This window comes from Micropterus dolomieu, linkage group LG04 (genome assembly GCF_021292245.1).
Source record: "Micropterus dolomieu isolate WLL.071019.BEF.003 ecotype Adirondacks linkage group LG04, ASM2129224v1, whole genome shotgun sequence".
NCBI classification, from domain to species: Eukaryota; Metazoa; Chordata; class Actinopteri; order Centrarchiformes; family Centrarchidae; genus Micropterus; species Micropterus dolomieu.
In genome coordinates this window covers 7,172,942-7,193,772 of record NC_060153.1, presented here as the reverse complement: position 1 = coordinate 7,193,772, position 20,831 = coordinate 7,172,942, and the positions used below count along the sequence as shown (strand labels likewise).

Genomic DNA, 20,831 nt, shown 5'->3' with positions numbered 1-20,831 from the left:
CCAGACAACAAAAGAGCGACACGCGACCTGCTCGCGCTCCTCTCTCTTCCTCTCTTCCTCTTCTTCGCTGTTGGCTCTTCCACTCTGCTCTCTGGACGCTTCGGCACGCCGGCGTGCCGCGCCAGGCAACGCCCTCAGTTGACCAGCGAAACAAACAGGCCTTTGTTCGCTTGAAGCTACACACCTGAAGTGCCGCGACATCGATCTGCCTTCAGTTTGTTTTAATTTCTTTATTTCTTTTGTTTGTTAAAGTTATCAGTCCGTTAAGTTACACTGGACTAATTCGGGAACGACCAAGTTCCATTTTAAGCCTTTTTCGTCGAAGCCAACTTCACCGAGGTCAGACCAAGCCACGTGGTCTCGCCAGCTACAACCAAGGAAACCTGAAAACAGCCGAATTGCCAGACGGAGGAGTTGTTTTCAATCAGACACGGAGAACCCTGGAGAATCCCTAGCAGAAAGCCAGGATCGGCAGCTAGCGTGGGACCCGTGCAACAGGCCAAAAGCAGGCTGTCGACAAGCAGTAAGACTTAACACACGTAATGTGATCAGATGTCCATTTTAACTCCTAAAATTATAGCATTAGTTTACTTTAACTAGCTCCTATGCCGTATGAGTCAAATGCTTCCCACAATCGAACCTCCAGCCTCATTGTTCAGCAAATGTTTATGTTCCCTGTATCCAACCATCTTTTTATCACCTTAGTTAGAGAATAAATTCACTGTAATATAATCAAGAGCTGTGTGTGTTGCCTATTTATAGTTCCTGCCAAGAGAATTGACCCTTTAGATATGAGACTGACTGACTGATTTAAGATAATTGAGCGATTATTAACTAACTGATCACTAGTAATAATTGTATAATTATTCAAAACTACCTAGAGGTCCGGAGACTCTAGGATTATAACAACTCCGGTGGTGCCCTTAACGAGGAAAAATGATTTTTATGAATCTTAAAAATTCATAATTGGGTATCAATTCTCATAAATTTATTAAAATGCATAACTAATAAATTTAGGTCTACTACACAGGTTCAGGATGCTTACCATCCCAACCATCATCAGTCACATCCAATCCGAGGATTGGTTTGTCACGATAGATCTGCAAGACGCTTATTCCCACATCTCCATCCGTCCCTCTCACAGGAAGTTCCTGAGGTTCGCCTTCGGGGGCACGGCTTACCAGTATCGGGTTCTTCCGTTCGGCCTAGCTCTATCTCCCCGCACGTTCACCAATGGATGCAGCTCTGGCTCCGTTGAGGCTCCAGGGCATCCGCATACTGAACTACATCGACGACTGGCTCGTCCTGGCCCAGTCTCGAGAGTTAGCGGTTCGGCATCGAGATGTCGTCCTCGCCCACCTTCAGCGTTTGGGGCTGCGGCTCAACGCGAAGAAGAGCGTGCTGACACCCGCCCAACGGACTGTGTTCCTAGGGGTGGTGTGGGACTCAATGACGATGCGGGCCCACCTGTCTCCCGCACGCATCGAGTCCATTTTATCCTCAGTGACCAGAGTGCAGTTAGGCCGCGCCATCACTGTAAAACACTTTCAGAGGGTGTTGGGTCTTCTGGCAGCAGCGTCCAGTATAATACCTTCCGTCAGCCTACTACTAGTAACCCCGTTTTGGCCGGCACGAGTATGGTTCTTGGATTTAATATCACATCTCGAGGGCCCGCCCTGGCAGGTCCCTCTGAGGAGAGACCTGCTGTCACAGGCGGAGGGCCGGATCTTTCACCCGCACCCCGCCCTGTGGCAGCCCCTGAGGGGGCGCAGACCCATAGGGCGGGTCTGACAACAGGAGCAGTCGAAACGCTGCTCAGCTCCAGAGCCCCATCCACGAGAAGGATGTACGGCCTAAAGTGGAATGTGCAGAGAACGGGCAGTGGACCCAGTTACCTGCTCGGTAATTGTGATACTGGAGTTCCTCCAGCACCGTTTCTCCGCTGGCCTCTCCCCGTCCACGCTCAAAGTATATGTGGCTGCCATTGCAGCATTCCACGCCCCTCTGAGTGATGGGCCGTTGGGGAGGCTTCCGCTGGTCTTGCGCTTCCTTCTCCGTGGAGCCCGGAGGATGAGACCCGTGACTTGTTCCAGGGTTCCCACCTGGGACCTGGCAGTGGTTCTCGAAGGGCTGGCTGAGGCCCCCTTCGAACCCCTGGAGTCGGCTGAGGCCAAGCACCTGACCCTTAAGATGACCTTTCTCCTCGCTATCACCTCTCTGAGGAGGGTGGGGGATCTCCAGGCATTTTCGGTGTCTCCCCGATGCCTGGAGTTTGCCCCGGGGAGGGTCAGGGCCATCCTGCACCCTTGTCCAGGTTATGTCCCTAAGGTTCCGGCCAGACTGGCAGGGTCCACCTGGCACCCGGCACCCGTGCGCTCTCCTCCTAGTCGTGCCGTCAGGTTCTGCACGCTGGGGGCAGGCGGGGTTTCGGTGCGGCCTAAGTGGGTATCTCGTTCCCATAGTGTCGTCACCGACGCAGTTCGAGTTCCCTCGAAGGGGAACATCTCGGGTTACGTATGTAACCCTTGTTCCCCGAGAAGGGGAACGAGACACTGCGTCGGACCACACCTCACCCCGCCTGGAGTGCCTTGCTTCATAGAAAGGGCTAATGTGTCCTATGTGCTATATGCTTATATACCGCCTCCGGTTACGCCGTCACACACTACCGTTCTAGTAACACCAATAGGATTGGAGTAGTTTCATTCATAGTTCAGCCCTGCCACGCCCAGGGGCGTTCCCATAGTGTCGTCACCGACGCAGTGTCTCGTTCCCCTTCTCGGGGAACAAGGGTTACATATGTAACCCGAGACGTTTCCCACCTGCTGGAAAAGTGAAGCCTGTTAGCACTAAGTTAGCTAACATCCCCCCTCCCCTTCAGACTGAGCTGAGCAGGAAAGCTTCAACAGCAGGCTGCGTCTTTTGGCTGTTATGTAACATTAGCTCAATAGAAAGTAACTGGTAGTTGTATTTTATTACTGCCTACTTGTCCAATGTTGAGAACATCAGTTATAATCTGAGAGTAAACTGGTGTAGCCTGCCGCTCTGTCCTGTACAGACTGGTTCAATTATTTTTCAGATGAAAGTGGTTATTAAGAAAAGAAAGAACAGAGGTGACTGGAGGAGCTGGGATTAGTAAAGCTAATTAGTGATGCAAACTAGTCCTTTTAAGCTAATGAGGAGACGTTTCTTTTTGGATTTTAATGTGCAAATAAAATGCACCTCAGAAGGGAGGAGGTTAGGTTAGTGCACACAAAAGGCAAACATGAACAAGCGTATCTATATCAATTCTGAGGTCATATTAACAGGGTTTTAGGGGGTGATGTCCAAAACATGCTGTGCAATAAATGTTAAATCACTGTGGAGAGCATCATAATCAACCAAATAATTTTCCCCAAATCTAAAGTTTGTTGTTCCTCCCCAGTAGACTGATCTTTTGCTGTTGGTTATTTATTATCTGCTCTAGCTTTTCCAACTCTTTGTTCAGACATATGCTGAAAATAATGGCCCAATGTGATGTGAAATTACATATTAGTCATTGGAAAATGTAAAATTAATTCGCCCCAATCTTTTAAATTGATCACATTTTAAAAATCAAATGTGGCTCATTGGTGCAGTATTCTACCAGTGTTTGTTTCTGAGGCAAGCCTTTTGTTCATTTACAGAATGTGTAAGTATGAAAAAATCTTGTACACTGCAGGAAGTGTGTAGTCAGAGTGGAAATGGCTCATTGATACTATAAGTCAATTTACACTACAAACCTATTGTGTATCAAAAAATGTAGTCACATCTTGTTCGACATAGTTTGAATTGACTTCGATGCATTGCACAGGATTTGGCCTTGATGACATACAAGGTTCAAAGCGTTCATGTTCTTCTTGGTTTGTAGTGAACAAAAATGTTTAATGTTTGTCTTACTGTTGAACTTCACCACAACACTTCGGGCTCGTAATGGTGCAATGGATAAAACACACGCCTTTGGTGTGAGAGACCCAGGTTCAATTCCCCACGGTGGCCCATCCGTTGTTTCCCTGAGCAAGACACTTAACCCCTAGTTGCTCCAGAGGCATGTGACCTCTGACATGTATAGAAATTGTAAGTTGCTTTGGATAAAAGTGTCAGCTAAATGAATAAGTGAGCTTAGTGAGTTAATTTACAGTGTGCAAAATTTAAAGTCACAAATGTATTCCTTTCTCCTTGCTCCAAGGAGCAGAATAAAACATTTTTTCTACAATGATTTTTTTAACAATGATATGGTTTCTGCTTTTAATTCTTACAGCGTAATTGTTATTTACTTACATGCAAAAATCTAATTTTGCACTGCATTTTTTTGGTGATTGTATATAAAATCACTTTTTTTTTTCAATTAGGAGAAAACAAATTACTAAATTTCACTCACAAGTACAAGCATCATCCATTATTCATGTAAATGAAACCCTAGAGTTGCATTGCACCCTTGACCACCTGTTGGGACGTCATACTAAATATTTTACAGCTTTTCTCCCTTTTTACCCATTCCTCTATGATCCTTTGATCTTTTTGTTCCACATTCTTTCCTCCTTTTTCATCCTCCCTGGAATAGCTGTAGAATAATCCTACAGTTTTCTCCTTTCATGCCTGAAACTTTGCATTGCATTTTAACATTTGTCTGGAGAGCATCCTTTTCCTTCTGTGTGAAAGATCATCTTTAATAAAAGTGGAGGGCTGAGAAGAGCTGTAAATCTGTACTAACCACACAGCGCTGAGGTCTCTGGGAGACTGATTAGCATCTGGGAGCTGGTGCATGGCATCTTAATAATGAGAAGAAGTGCTGGTTGGCTGCCATGTGACTCGGCTCGGCCTTGATGCCATTTCCCTTGTCGGTCAGGAACTACTACAGCCTACATTTTTCTGTCCAACATGGCAGGCAGCCATTGAAAGAACTTTTCACTTGAAAGGTTGTTAATTTCTAACAATCTTGTCACCAGAGTAGAGATGTGACTGTGTCTCCCTTCAGATTTGAGGATGCTCCTGTGTGGCCACAACTAATATTGTCATCACACGTCCAAAGCATAGATTGAGAAAGTGGCTTCCATCTGAAAGTATTAGAAATAATTATGAAGATTCTCTGCGTATTAAACAACACATCTGTGGTAAAACTGGGTCCGGGGGCATATGCTCCCCCGGAATCTTTTTTTGTACATTTTAAAGTTAAATGCATCAATTTGGTGCAAAATTAAGAGGCAATCTATGAAGAACTTTGTTGTAAAAAATGTTGTGCTCTAGTAAGCTATTTGATCATAAAACCATTGTATAGCTTAAAATGGTGATGAAATAGCAACAAAAGTCAACAAATTTACTTAATGTTTTTCCAGCAAACCTAAATCAAAGAATAGAAAATTTAATAAGTAATTTCCCTAAGATTTTATTGTTGTTGTTTTTTTTTACTTTTAATGGACACATATAATATGTTTTAAGCTTCTGTGAATATAGTCCAATTAATCTCATTTCCATACAGTATAGACACCTTATATTGAAAACCGGATGTTGTCACATGTGTATGTCATGCTAAATTAGGGCTGGGCAATAAAACAATAATGATAATTATCACAATATAATTTTCCTCAATAACTATGTAACAAATTTTCAATATATTGTCAATAAGTATTTGATTTAATTCATTAGAATCACAAACGACTTAGCACTTAATTTTTATATTAAGATGTTTATTTTGTTGAGGGAAAGGGATGCAAATAGATTTACTAGTCATATTTTTTGAAAAAAGATTTTATCATAAAAATTTTTTTTTAATTCTAGCTCAGATATGTAAAGTGATCCACTGTTTGGCATCAAGTGTTTAACCAAACAAATTAACCATCTGGCCCTTCAATTTTCAGGGGCAAAAATTTGATATTGAATGATATGAAATGTTTTTATCATGATAACATTTTTGGACATATCGCCAAGCCCGACACTAAATTCATCAAGTCTGACCCAATTTGATAAATAATGTTGTATGTGGTTCTCATATCGCCTAACATGAAGATTTCATAGACTCTAAAAATATTTTCGGTTCGTTTTGAAACCATGGCGGAACAAATTAGACTGTAGTGGCCGAGATGGTCTCGTTAATTAATGGGAAACACTAGCTTTATAGTAACAGACTGAACAGATGTATAATCAAGAATATCAGTGGAGATTAATATCTTGGCATTTTGTCAATCATATTTAATAAATTGACAAATCTTCTGCTTAAAAATCAAAAATTATTATTACCCATATCTGCTAACTATCACTGCCTCAAATGCAGTCAGTGTGGACCTGACAACATCCAAAATCAGGTCATAAAAGGCCAACGTTGTCCTATTTGGAGGTTGTTAGAGCCAAAAATTTTAACTTGACAGGTAAATGGGGTCAAACTTGTGCCAGGCAAGTCTTACTGCTGCCCTCCTGTTCTGGCATCACATCAATATGAAACCCCAGTAACATCAATGTAGACAAGTATATTAACTGACATTGCAAAAATGTTTCACAAGTATATGACAGTTGTACTGCAGCCACAACTGCATACAGTTCTTCACTGTCTATTGCAGGATCCATAAGAACAGTTCTTACACACTCAGTATAGAGTGTCAAAATATGTCAGTAAAAACACAGTATTTTTTGGAAACAAAAGCCCCCCAGGGAGCTGCCTATAACTTACTTACATATGGCGAGTTGCAGATGTCGCCACATGTCAACCAACACTATCTTATGGAAAGTAATAGCAGCCACAGTTTCGTCCTGCTGATATAAACATGTCAATGTCACCACTTACATGCACGGAAAGTTAACAAGATGTATACACCAGACAGGTTTAAGCTTTGACTTTCAGTTGTCGGTCTTATGTCTGTCTGGTGGAATAGATACTCAGTGCAGTCGTCTACACTTGCACTTGCACAGGGATAACAGTGAGCCAAAGTGTTGCTTGGATTTCAAATCTATTTTCCCAAATAAACCCCCGCAACTACATTGATTGTGCATTGGGCTGTGAGCACTGTCTAAACACTCATGAGTGCACAATGCACTGTGGCTGAAAAAGCCTGAATTTCTTTGGTTCCTACTTACTAAGACCTTGAGTTACTTAAAAAATAATGAAAAAGAGCAGCAGATGAAACTTCACAGTTTTGTGTGACAGACTCTGCAAGATGCTTTTCAAATATCCTGCTTGTTTGACAAGGAAAGGATTTTGGTTGTGGCACTTGGGAAGAGAGGGAGCCGACATACTCACAGCAGAGTGGTGACAAGGCCCTGCCAAATGTTCTCTCTGAGTATTTGACTTAAGTCCCCCTTGAACCTGTATTGACTTAGTCCCATCTGTAAATTGGTGCCTGCCTTATTAAGTGTTAAAGAGGTGGTATTATGCTTTTTGGCTTTTTCCCTCTCCTTTATTGAGTTTATATCTTTTTTATATCTTTTTTGTGACAAAATGCGCCTCATATAACGCTCGCCAAACGGCTAGTCCGACACACCCTCAAAAACACCGGTGGAAAAACACTGAGCTGCAGCACACACCTCTCCTCTCCGTTACAAACACTAACTACCCTCCAGGCAGTCAATGGACATAAAGTTGTTACTGTGACAGTGCACAGTTATATCTTTATGGATGAAAGATGCATGTGTTCCATATTAATAACTCACCACTCTGAAACTCTTGTTCCAGTCCATGTTGCTACACATATAGCTGAACCGAAGCTGTGTTTAATGGCTTCTCGCTGACCCGCCTTTCTCTGCTTCCGTTTGGCTAGTAGTCCTTAACTAGGAACTGCACATGTGCAACTCCCAACAAAGATGTGCAGTATGACAGAAATATATGGGGTTTTTTGAAAATGAAACCATGTAAACCTGTTCTGGTAAAACCCCTAGATAAGATTTTGAACCTGAAAATGAGCATAATACCGCCTCTTCAATTGTCCCCAGAAACAAGTCACCAGCATACTAATGTAAATTCTTTAAATAATAGTTCAAGTTTATAAAAAAATCTGCAACCGTGTTACATCTACTACCTAATATTCCCATTATTGTAACATACAATATTCTAATAATTATAATTAAAAATGAATTTAGTATCTTCATATATGCACTTAAATTTAAAATTATACTAAAAGCAACAAATGAAGTGATGCTGGGACCCCTTTAGATTCAAGCTGGAAGCATAAGACATGGTTTCTTGCTGATATGTGTACACTTTTTAGCATAAATGAATACTTGTTACAATACTAATTCCTATGCTTCCATTGAACACTATTTAAGGAGCCTCTTAGCATCTTAGCAACCACAAATTACAAATTTCAAATTTCTATATTCTCTATTCCTGTTTTGTTTAACAAAAGCATCAAGTAATCAAGACAATACTATATAGGCCTATAGGTACAGTATAACTATCATGGTAATGACTGTGATTGTGATGCATTGTAACATATTCTTAATGAAATTCTTAAGTCTTCTGCCCTGGTGTCAGGTTTGACTCGATGATGTGGAATATCCATGATTCTTCTTTTTTGTCTATTCCCTGGACAAAAAAGGAAAAGATCTAAACCTTTTCTTTTCGACTGAATTTACATCTTCTGCTCATTTCTCCTGCTTTCTTACCAAGAGAATTCTAATGAAGGGCAGAGTCAGATATCTACAGGGATACAAGAGGACCTGGAGACAGGAGAGAATGCAGCCACTGATGGCAAGACATTTCCATAAAAGTACAATCAGGTTGGAATTTTAAAAGTGAATGTTTAAGTAGTCTAAGAGATGGGCTTTGATTCACACTCTGATCAAACCCAAGACATCTCATTCAGAGAATAATGATTTTTCCCCCTTAATTTTTCTCTGTTTCTATCTCATCTGTGAGCTTACAGGTAGAGCAAAGCCCAATGGTATTGTTTTCCCTCCAGTGCTTGAGCACAGGAGCCTTTCTTCTGCCGGATTAGACATGGCCAAAAAGAATGGCAAATGTAGATATGCCACAATATTAGAGGTTGGCTACACAGTGAAGAGTCAGGCCCAATCCACTGAATGCATTTCATGTTCCCTCCAACACTGGATTGTAAGTAAATAAATATCTATTTTTTATATATTTTCATCTGAAATGTGGAAGAAAACAATCTTCCTTTTGTGCATATGTTCTCATGCATATGAGGATGTGACTGAATATCCAATATCTATTGTTGTTGTTCACAGGAATGATGGATAATACAGCGGTGTAAAGAAAGAGAAATTGCCATGTCAGAAAAGAAACAATTTGTGCCATGGTTTTAACCAGCCCCACCCCCATAAAAATAACCCTCTATATATGTTATAGGCAGAAACATGAAGCAATATAGCACAGTTTCTATAATACTGTAATAAAGTACCATTATCTGAGTAGTTCCATTTAGTGAGGCTTTTCTAAACCAATAATTGAAATGGAAATTGAAGTCTGTCAGAGGCCGCACACCTCTGGAGCAACTAGGGCTTAAATGTCTTGCTGAGGGACACATTGGTGGATGTTGCAGTGGGAACTGAACCCCGGTTTCCCACACCATAGGCATTATGCTTATCCACTGCACCATCACCACCCCAGGAGTAAGGTTTTAAACATTCACTGCATGATAAGGTCATGAGGTATCAAAGGTCAAGTCACACAGCAAAAATGAAGAACAGTGCTACAGCAGCTCAATTTACCCTTTGCTAAGCCACGCCCCCCTTAGTTACTGTTGCTAAGTCCAACAAACTGTCAGAGCTGTCGGACTTTTTGCATGGTGCTACCACTGTCTGTAACTGCTCTCCCTGGAGAAATATTGCCTAATTTCTGGAAAAGCGATCTCAGAAAGGAGCAGACAGTTCTGCAGTTGCGTTATAGATTTGAAGGATGTATTCAGGCTGTCAAACTGACGTGAAAAAAATAAAGACAGAAACTAAAGCCTACCGATCACAGAGTAAAAGTGAACCACCGCATGACCTGACTATTGAGAAAGAGGACAACAATATGAGGGATTAACACTTTTCCTGCAAAGCTGGGTAGGTCTCTATTCACCATTACAATCATTAAAAAGCAGAAGAGTAGTGCTTTATTACGTTACATTCAGCAGTAATTTAGCTAGCGTTAGCTAACTAACATTACATGAGGAGCAATCCACAGCCTCCATTTTTCTGGATTTGTTTTAATTTTTGGAAAGGGAATAAATCGTACTTCTCTTTACAACCTCTCTACAAGAGTCAATGGAGCGCAGCCATGAAAGTATACTGCACTGTGATTGGCCAGCTGCGTGTTCAGGGCATGGCTTAGCGAAGAGTCAACTGATACAACAGCCAGAAACAACATACAAAAAGCGAAGGCTATATTACTTTAAATAATTCAACATATTCCATCATTAAACACTGTAACTTAAGGCTGTTTCATTTTAACATTCATATAAAGGTACTTCTCCTTTTACTTTGGAATGAAGGGCTACTTATTTAGTGTGTGTGTCTGATTTTTGAAAATCTAAATAAGAGAGATTTACTCAAAACATCTGTAGTAAAATGCATATTGCAGACTCTTCGAGACCATCTGTTGCCCTACATTGTCTATTACGAAGCCACGTTGCAACGCTTAGTATGTTTAACTATACTGACCCAGCATTTTTCTCCTCACTTGTGTTGAAGTAAACTTTGTTTTAACTAGGTATGAGGTTTGTAGTTCACAGAGTGTAGGTCTATACATTTTCAGTTTCAAATGGGATCTGTCAGACATGTGTGTTTTTGCTGCAAGCTATTACTCTTTCATGGCCCCTTTTTGGAGAGAAGGTTCCTGACCAATTATTTTCAGACAGATGCAGGGATGCAGAATGACTAGAAGCATCAGTTTTTTTTTCCAGGTGATGCCTTAGGTAAGGGGAGAATGGCCAGAGGCTACAGCAGCCCTCTAGGGACATAGGGGGCTTATAAACTGTGAAACTGACATCTCTCATCTATTACTTTTGCTAAATAAACATTTAAAAACCTTGACAGTCCTCTACATGCTTTTCCCAACTTGTATATATTTAGCATTTTATAAATTTGAAGTCATTTTTGAAGTATCGACTGAGTATAATGTTAAGAATAATCACTGATCCAAGGATGAATAAAAGCACTCAACTGAGTGTACCTCCTCATCTGCACGCTTTCATATTTCTTTTAATACACCTTATGTTACTTTTATGCAGTACAACTTTCCAAAATCAATACACTGTACACTTTCAGGATGAAATATTTTTCATCATATCAATATTCACTTCCTTTACAAGCCAGTTTTCACCTATGTCTATCAAAGGGAGTTTGTTGAAGTGATGCTGTTGGCATCGTGAAAAAAATAAAAATAAAAACACCTCTCTTATTGCCACCATGCAGGTTCCCTTGATGTCTCTCCCAAACCAAAAAGCCTTGCAGGGTGCCTCCAGAAATGTTCCTTCAGTCACAGGGAGGCCCGTCACGGGTCCCCTACGCAAGGTCACCATGTTTGAATGCTGTCACCTCCACTTAGAGCCAGGCAAAGCAACAGACCTCTCCCTGTAGCCTCCTCCTAACCTGTCACAGAAACTACAGTTATAATCACTTCTGGCTTGTTTTGCGATTGACTTCAGATACTCTTAGATTTATTTATTCCAGCATTCTTTGCCCTCTGCCTCATTACACTAATGTCTCGCTGTCTACAAATGGTGTTGTTTTGTTGTATGTGTACTGTGCACTGTAGTTTGTGTGTTCTTGTTTAGCCTGTTGTCCTGTTTGTTTCTGCTATGTTTATGTACACTGTGAGCTTTGTAAGACCAGAGTCAAATTCCACGTATGTGTACACGTACCTGGCCATTAAAAGTGATTCCGATTCCGCCTTTAATCTCTTAATAATTTACATTTCTAAGCTTTAAACCAAACATGTACAACATCGGGTAAGTGTTTGGTTTGACTGATATTACAAAACAGTGCTCAAGCCAGCTAATGATGAAGTTTCTGCATTCCCTTTTTGAGCCATTGTTGTGCACATCTGTGTTTTTGGTGGCAGCACAGGAAAAAGCCAAAGAACTCGGCAGCATCTGCACTGTAGTACAAATGCAAAACCCTACTAATTATTGGGAAAAGATAACATTTTATTAAAGGGTTTTTTCCTTTGACATAATTTTCTATTTTACAAGGAGAGTATAGATTATAGAGTGTAGCTCATTTATATCACATGACCGATGCATTAAAAAAAGTATTTTTTCTCACTGTGACTGCTTGCTTCTTTTAAAACATATTTATATTGTAGTATTTTTAAGGATCTATAATTAAATGAAATTTGCATTAGTTTAGTTAGACAACTTTCATTATACCTTTTTTTTATTACTTTGAAAAATGTAAACGTTCAACGGTGGCTCATTTCTAATTTCTAATACCTGTAAAGCCAAAATAAGTTGTGTTTCCCCACACATAGACTTTACTTGTGCGGACCACCCAGGTATATTAACAGTTACCACAGTAGCCTATATTTGAATCATTTTAGCATTTTGCAGATAAAGACATAGAGGGAGACATTATCTGGTATTAGGTTAGAAGAAGAAGACACAAAGGATATTTTAAAGCACGGACTGGGTAAAACAATCACATGTCATTTGGTTTCGATAGGCGATGTCACTAACAAGAAGCCTGCACCATGTGGCTCACCTGCTTCTGTGAAAACGGAATTGGATAAAATATACAGCACTGAGCCGCGTTACACTGAAATTTATTTTACTTGTGCAAAAATGCTCTCTCCAGTAGCCAAACCTGGAGCACTTTTTTATATTGAGAGAGAAGGTCCTGTAACCTTGTGCAGTTTGGAAGTAAATGGTTAAGTTATTTAATAGTCAGTGTTTTGTTATGAACACGGAGGCAGGTCAGATCGCCTAGAAAATTGTAACCGGTGCTCATTTTTGACAGAATTAAAAATCATACCATTTCTAAATACTTTGATACCCAGCAACCTTCCCTGTCTCTCTCTACTATGACTTTCAATAAAGCAGATTTTTTTTCTATCTAAAAAAAATCATTATGGTTGATTTAAAAGCAAACAATTGTTTGTGTCTTTAATCATCCAGCAGACATAGAGTAATATTTTAATCCCATTGAAGTCCTGCGTGAGCTGCCTTTATGGGGTGCGCAACAGAAAAAAACGTAATGGTGGTGTAGTAGTGTAATAACTACAACAATTTTTTTTTTTTTTGTGGAATTTTTCACAAACTAAAAAGCCTGAATTGAAAACTTGCCTTTGTAAATTTAATTTTAAATTAAAAACGTTATTATTAGTTAGCTCACAGGAAATGGCTACTCACACACCTCTTTCCCTCTCCCCTCACTCGCTCTCTCTCTCAGGCTGAGCCAACCGCGCTGTACTTACATATCGTCATATGGATCCTCTTTTGGTCCATGTTATCGGTTTATGAGGCTATAAGGTGCGATTTGTAAAAAAAACAGAGGGGCGATGTTTTGAAACATATTTTATATTACGTGTTACGTATTATAGTTATATATAGTTACGTAGTAACTAACGTAGGTAAGATCATAATAGGCACAGCAGTATTTGTTTTAATTTTCTGTGTTTGATTTTTACAAATTTTAGTGGTGTTGGGGAGGAAATTTTAGACTAACAAACTTTTGATTTTATGGTAAATGATCTTTGAGAATCTATATAAAGATAAAATAAGAAGTAAAACTTTTTTACAATATGAGGGCTTAGAGGGCCCTGATAATTTGCTACTAACCAAAGTGATAAAAAACTAACTTCATCTGATGCTTGGTAGTGAGCAGGTAGGGAAATGCTTGTTTGCTACCAAACTAGTGAAAATGAGGTTACTGAGAACTGACTAAACCAGAGAGTTAATGTGCAGACAGAAAAAAATGTATATATAATGAGCTACAATAAGGTTAAAAGGTTTCATACTGTAGACCTAAAAGAAAAATTGATTCATGGAGCTATAAATAACAGAAGCTAAAGATAGAGACTGTCAACAGTCTGGATGTTTTTAAACTAAAACGCTGGCTCAAGATCAGTCTGCCAGGGTCAAATGTAAATAAATTTATATTTCAAAGTGATATGAAACATCAAAAAAAAAAATCAATGTTTTTAAGGTCGTCCTTATATCTGGGACTACAGTTGTTATTTGGGTGCCATTAATTATTCAGCACACCCCAAGGTATACACAGAATGTCTTGAGAAAACTAAAGCACAAAAGCAGGACAATAACATTCCCTAGTAGCCCAAATGAAGGACTGATTTTCACTTACCAGTTGTTCTAATTTGGACAACCATCAACTATTGTTGGGACAATGAAACAGTCCCCCAGTTTGTCCACTTAGATCTGTTGTTCCACTCACAAGCAGTATTAATCCAACTAGAGGTAAACAGACTTCAGCAATTCAAATTGACCTCTAGTACTCAGGAGACAATCTCTAATCAATATTACTTCACTGCATGCCTTTAGAAATGCATAAGCATTTGCAATTATGATAAGCATCCATGAGAATACCGCAGCTCAGTAAGGCAGGACATACACTAACAAAGGGCAATGTTTATAAAGCACATCAGGCCTCTGCGCGATGTAGCTGTAATGCCAAGATGCATTTCAGGAACATATAATGATGTACTTGCACATTATCCAAACATCATTTACACACAAACTCCCTCTTGATTCAAACCTTTGTTATTAGTCGAAACATCAGACTTTCTCTACGTCATCGTACACAAAGTAACACCAGATGATAGTGTGAAAGGTTACAACGATTTGTAAAACTAGTCCAAAACCTTACTGCAAACACAACTGTAATGGAAATCAATCAAGTGCAGCACAACACATGCTTTGTTTCTTCACACCCCGTTGAACACTTGAGTGCTCTCAGCCCAATTCTGAATGCTAGCCAGTTCGGCTAAACCACTCCTGAATCTGAACAGACTGTGCCGTTGCTTTGCCCGGCGCAGTAGACCACAGTGTGTAAGGTTCTTATTACTGAACTACAATCAGGACATTCAGGTTTCCATGAAATCTGATTATTTCACATGACAGATCGTGATCATGTTAGGGCCCTTAAACTAGATATAACATGAAACTTGATATGTCATCAGCATCAAATGAGTTTGGTGTGGAGTGGCTGCTCTGCAGTTGCACTGGAGAGCATTATTGGGCAGAGCCACCCCATAACAATAATGTTTAAACTTAATAAAAATTATACAGTAAGATCAACTTACTTACTTAAAAAATGGGCAGAAGGGATTTTACAGGGTAATATGTATGTTTAATGCTTTATTTGTCTGAATTGCTTATTTTATATATAGGGACTATGGACATTAATTGACGTCACTGTAAATGCGCTAGTGTTAGCCAAAGTTCTTAGCGATAATGATTAACTAAATATTTATTATTATTCCATTGCAAACTAAGGGCTTGTTCAGACTGCCACTGGACACACAAATCCGATGTGATCACTTGCAACAGTCTGTCTTAATGATCTGATTTGAGAAACAAATCTGATTTGCCTAACAAAACGTGCCCTGGAAACCGTGTACTTTGACAACTTCCAAGTTTACATACAGTATTGCACATGTGTCTTGGGGCTGGATTATTTGGACAGATAATTCTACATCCCGAGTCATTTTTCAGTACATCCTGTAAAAACACAATTTAATTAGTATGCACACAAACTCTTTTGGGGAATCACAGAAGGGACACACAAGAGATGTCTGCAACAGTCCCTGGTGTAAACCTCAGCAGGCACAGCGTGATATTCTCTATTTAAATGAGGATAAAAAGTCAGAGCTTGAAAACTAATTAGCTAACATAAAAATGCCTACAGTGGAGCAGAAAAGGACTGACATCTTAGTAGATGGTTCAATCAGACTTTTAGGTGATATAGCACCAATATTTCATTTCAGTCATTTCAGAAAACAAACACCTTAAATGGCATAAATCTTCAATGCAATCTCATGTAGCAACCAAGTTTAGACAGCCATAAATTACCCCCTATTATGGCATAACACACCATCATTATTTCTAAAAAGAGGAGGTCAAGTTGCAGTCTCCACTAATACTCAAAGGTGCAGAGGTGTGCAGTATGATCAACTTCATTTAGATTTTCCTCTGTGTGTCTGACAGAAATCCAGACCATCCAATTAATTCAATGAACAGTTTGTCTAGTCAGTTCATGTGAAGTTATGTTTACAACTCTTGGTTGGGCGATCTTCTCTATTTTGGATCATGGCTACTTGAGATCACCGATTGGCGATCTGATCGCCAGGGGGCGGTGTTAAGTTGCAGCACGTCAGTGAAATCCCAGCATGGAAGAAACAGGCTCACTAGCTTTAACAGAAACCACCAGAGAAATCTGTAAATGCACAGTACAGTGTTTCCCACAGAATTACCGTCTAACTGTGGCGCCGCGCACGTGCTGCGGGGAGAAGGAGGGTGAAAACCATAGCAGCTATGTATAGCGTAACCCAGCTGCATTCTAACGTTAACATATCCGTCTCCGACATTGACAGTGTTGTGTTAAGAAAATAGATAGACTAACTTCTCAGAGTTAACTTGAATGCTTTAGTTTTTCTATAAACACCTGGCTCCGTTTCGCTGTGTTTGTTGGGGGGAGGGTTGATATTGTGGCGTGCCGTGTCGTCACAAATAAATCAATGGCTGGGAAACACTGCAGTATGGTGCAGATTGTAGAGACTGTTTTTATGACATCTTAGTTCTGATAGTGAGTTAGTTAAAACTGCCTTAATATTGGCCCATGAAAAACCAATCGCTGATCATCACTTCAGTCGTCGTTAAGTGATCCAATTGTGCATCAGAACAACCCTAAATCAGAAGTTCAACTTTTCTTTTCTTTCAACTGGACCAAGGGAACCAAACTACGTGTGCACTACATGTATAGATAGACCCAAGATAAACAATCATATTTTGTTCTTTAAAAATATATTTGAGGGTGACAATATAATTACACGTTAAGCAATTACTGGCAAAAGAGAGAGAAAAATAAGTAAAAATGATTGAAGTTTGTCATCCTTAGTGTATGTGAGAAGAGATTCCAGCATTGAAACACAGCCCTTAACAAAGCTGGACAGTGTGTTTGAGTTTCACCGAGTATGGGCAGCTCCATCAATATTTAGCTTCTCCTCTACCTCACCTCTTCTACAGATAAAAGCAAGTTGAGGCCAGAGTACAAGGAGACGCCACCTCTCCCAGTGATGCTAATTATCCCTGTTTGCTATCTGGGTAGCTTGCAGGCATTCTGATTGGATTTACTTGACAAAATAAATAAATGATCGTCATAAAAGTGTAATGCCACCTCTCTGACCTTTCCCCATACTCAGGCCATGTTAGCAAAGGTATGGTGGAGCAAATATCGTTAGAATCTTTTGTTCTTGCGTTAGATACTTTCTCACTCTTAAACTATTCTTGATACCTATCAGGGAAAACCTTGTGTGTGTTCCTCACTGAGATTTTCCCCGCTGCTTCAAGTTACCCTTTCTGTCTTTGATGATAGTTAAGACTGTTAAGATATATTTGAAATAAATACACAAGATTCGGTTTATATACCAGAGCAGGATTTGGCTCGGCGCTCGTGAGTATTCACACACCACAACACTATATGTAGGATAGAGCCCAATCTAGTTTTTACTATTTAAACCTCCAACAACTGATTTGGCCACTAGTGGCCAGAGGTAACAAGCTATAATTATAACTCTGACATACTATGTTATTGTTGTTATGATTATTATTATTATATGTGACTGAAAATTATGCTGATGAGAGCAGTGAGTGTGAACCAAACCTTCACAGTGCAAAACATCCTGTCACACACTAGTAGTGATGATTCATTATTAATATAACATTTTTCATTACAGCTGCTTTAAAGTGATATGACACCCAAAATGTTTGATTATCAAACACACATATCATAGCAATCGCTACAGACTCCTCTGTATTTATGTCAGTTTTTGGGCTCATTACGGTTACTTTCACTGTCTTATTATTATCACTAAAGACTTATTTGTTTTCATGTAATTGTCCACGGGGTCATTGTATTACCTATATAATATATAAAATATAAAATCTTGATAATGCACCCTTAGATGATTTTTATTTGTTTACAAAAGGTATTTGCTGTTATTTTATTTTTTATGCAAACAAAATGGCAATTGTATTTGTAGTTTTCAATATAAAACTTGTTGAAATGGTTTCAGTGAGTATATCAGTACATTTTAATCTTTTTCTTCTTATACCGTGATAATAATGATAACCGTGATAATTTTGGTCACTGTAATTGTTATATGAATTTTTCATACCGTCTCATCCTTAATGACTACATGGGACGGGTGAGCCAACATGCACAACATCAGGAATCTGAAAACCAGGCAGCTAAACTGAACTCAAGCCATAATGCATTTGATCAATTACATTTGTGCCAAAATGTCTTATATGCAAAAAAGGCCTACTGAAAGCCAAAGCCATTGCTTGAGAGAATGTGAAACAATTGGGCGCATGACTTGCTAAAGCAAACTACCAAATAACATTTAACATGAAACATTTTGGTACTCACATGTGGGTGGAAGGTTAACCACAGGGACAGGCATCCATACGTCCATACTTCCCACTGTTCCCAGGGTCTGAGGACAGCTTCTTGGTCCTGTCTAATTAACACATATGTCAGTCTCCTTAGTCAGTTAAATCTAATGCTATTCAACACATCCATGAGGTACTGCGGTGACCTCACTATGTAGTGTCACACACCATATTGAAAGGCAGAAACAATTCACCAGGTCCACAAACAACAAATTCTAATTCATTGTTGTTTTTTTTAATGAAATCAGTTACTCTTAGTTAAGTGGGACCACTTTTCCATCCTCTGACCATCTGAAGCAAATGGCATGAATGTGTTATCTATAATGCCCCTAGTTAATTGTTTACATGTTAAAATAATGTTTTCATGTAGTAAACTTTACTAAACTTTGGTGACATCTGTTATGTTGCAACCTAGAGAAGAATCCCACTACACTTCGAAGTAATAAAAAATTAATGAAAACTTAATTATAAACATAATGAGTGACTACTGATGTACCCACACCTTTCATGTGGCACATTTGTTGGGAGCGGCTATGGCTCCGGTGATAGAGCGGGTTGCCCACTAATCAGAAAATCAGTCAATCCCCGGCTCCTCCAGGCTCCATGTCGAAGTCCTTGGGCAAGTAACTGAACCCCGACTTCCCCCAACGGCTGTTCCATCGGAACAGCCTCCAACAGCACTTGGAGTGGTAAGAAGACTAGAAAGGCACTATAAAAATACAGACCATTTACACTCATCTATATGTCTATAATTTCCCTTGAATCCAGGTTAATCCCACAGTTTGTTTCTTTAGCTTCTACAACGTCGTCAATGACCAAAAATATTCTGCAACAAGTAGTTTAGTTAGTTCAACATCTACGTTTTCAAATGGCAAATCCAAATACTTGGAGTTGGATTTTTAAATATAAAAGTCATCAACATAAGTATAACTGCAAAAGCCTTGTAAACTCTGTGGGCTATAAAACTGTAACAAGTTTAAGCAAAACAATGGCTCCTCTACACCACACTGTTCTTTTTAATTCCCTTATATCCATATAGTTATAGTTATATCCATAAAATGTTATCATATTTACGTAAATGAATGCAATGAAATATAATAATATCTTCTATAATAATCATAGACTGAAAGATAATAATCATAATAGGCCTATGTGTAACTAGCTACCACAGCACACACCATTAGCCTGTTACATTCAGCATGCTAGCAGGACATCACCTTCAGGACCTCACTTATATGTCCTCAGTAACAGTGAGCGTAAGCTTGCTAATTCCCAAACTGTAACTCTAACTGGCCAAGAAAGTTAGTAGTGTAAGCATTAACTAGCATACACATTTCCGTACCTTTGACACAACATCTGTTGGCTAACAAATGAAAAGCTATGCTAACAATGCAACCTGCTAACAGCGATTTTAGCTTTATTTCAAACTATCAATTTCACATGCACGTATTTACATTTACATGTCACATCACTGATTTGGACTGCTTTCAGCTTGACGTTGTCATCTTTACAAGCCCACCCCTCCCCTTCACCTTAGCAGCCAGGTGATGGAGTTCTCTTTTCTTTTCTTCTTCTTCTTCTTCTCAGGCGGATTGGGCCCCATTTCATTAAATTCAGCTGAATTCAATAAAACTATAGTCTATATTAATGATACCAATAAAAACTGGATTAAAACCAACAAAACAATTTTTTCACACAGTTGAAATAATGTTTTAATTTGCATTCATTTTATTAATACACTCATGCAATACACAACCATACCAGAATAACTGCCTTAACTCCAAAATTGCTTCTTTGTTCCTTAAGATAATTAACTTAAAAATGTAAAACAAATATTTACTATTGCCGTGACTGTTAAAATCTCAATTAGAGTGAAAAAATACACATAAAACATTTAAAATCATTAGAAAAAAATCCAATTGCAGTTACATCCTTTTGCTAATGTTTTATGTAATATTTAGAGCCCCCACAAAAATTGCTTAGGCTATGTTTATGCACTTTGTATGCTTCCACTCTCAAGACAGATGCAAATAGTTTCAAATAAATAACATCCTATATGTTTAGTCGAATACAAGTAATAATGTTTGTTTAGCAAACAAACATTGTAGCATGTGAAGTTTTTCTTTTGCTTTGATATAAAACAGGTGTTTTGAAATTTAATTGAGACGGGATTATGTACTGTTAGGCCAAACTTCATCCTCTATCCATGGTAATTCACCATCAGATGAGATGGTCATCAAACGCAACATTTTGGCAGGG

At 39.2% G+C, this 20,831-nt stretch overlaps 2 long non-coding RNA genes across 2 annotated transcripts; one reads left to right on the top strand and one right to left on the bottom strand.

The window, feature by feature from the left end:
• The first annotated feature begins 9,741 nt into the window (after window positions 1-9,741).
• Window positions 9,742-12,207, top strand: LOC123970496. The gene is made up of 2 exons (XR_006824988.1): window positions 9,742-10,008; window positions 11,359-12,207. It is a non-coding gene; the product is annotated as an uncharacterized LOC123970496 (long non-coding RNA).
• Window positions 11,161-20,151, bottom strand: LOC123970497. The gene is made up of 4 exons (XR_006824989.1): window positions 20,105-20,151; window positions 19,075-19,281; window positions 18,550-18,640; window positions 11,161-11,535 (listed from the first exon to the last, which is right to left on the bottom strand). It is a non-coding gene; the product is annotated as an uncharacterized LOC123970497 (long non-coding RNA).
• Window positions 20,152-20,831: the final 680 nt, after the last annotated feature.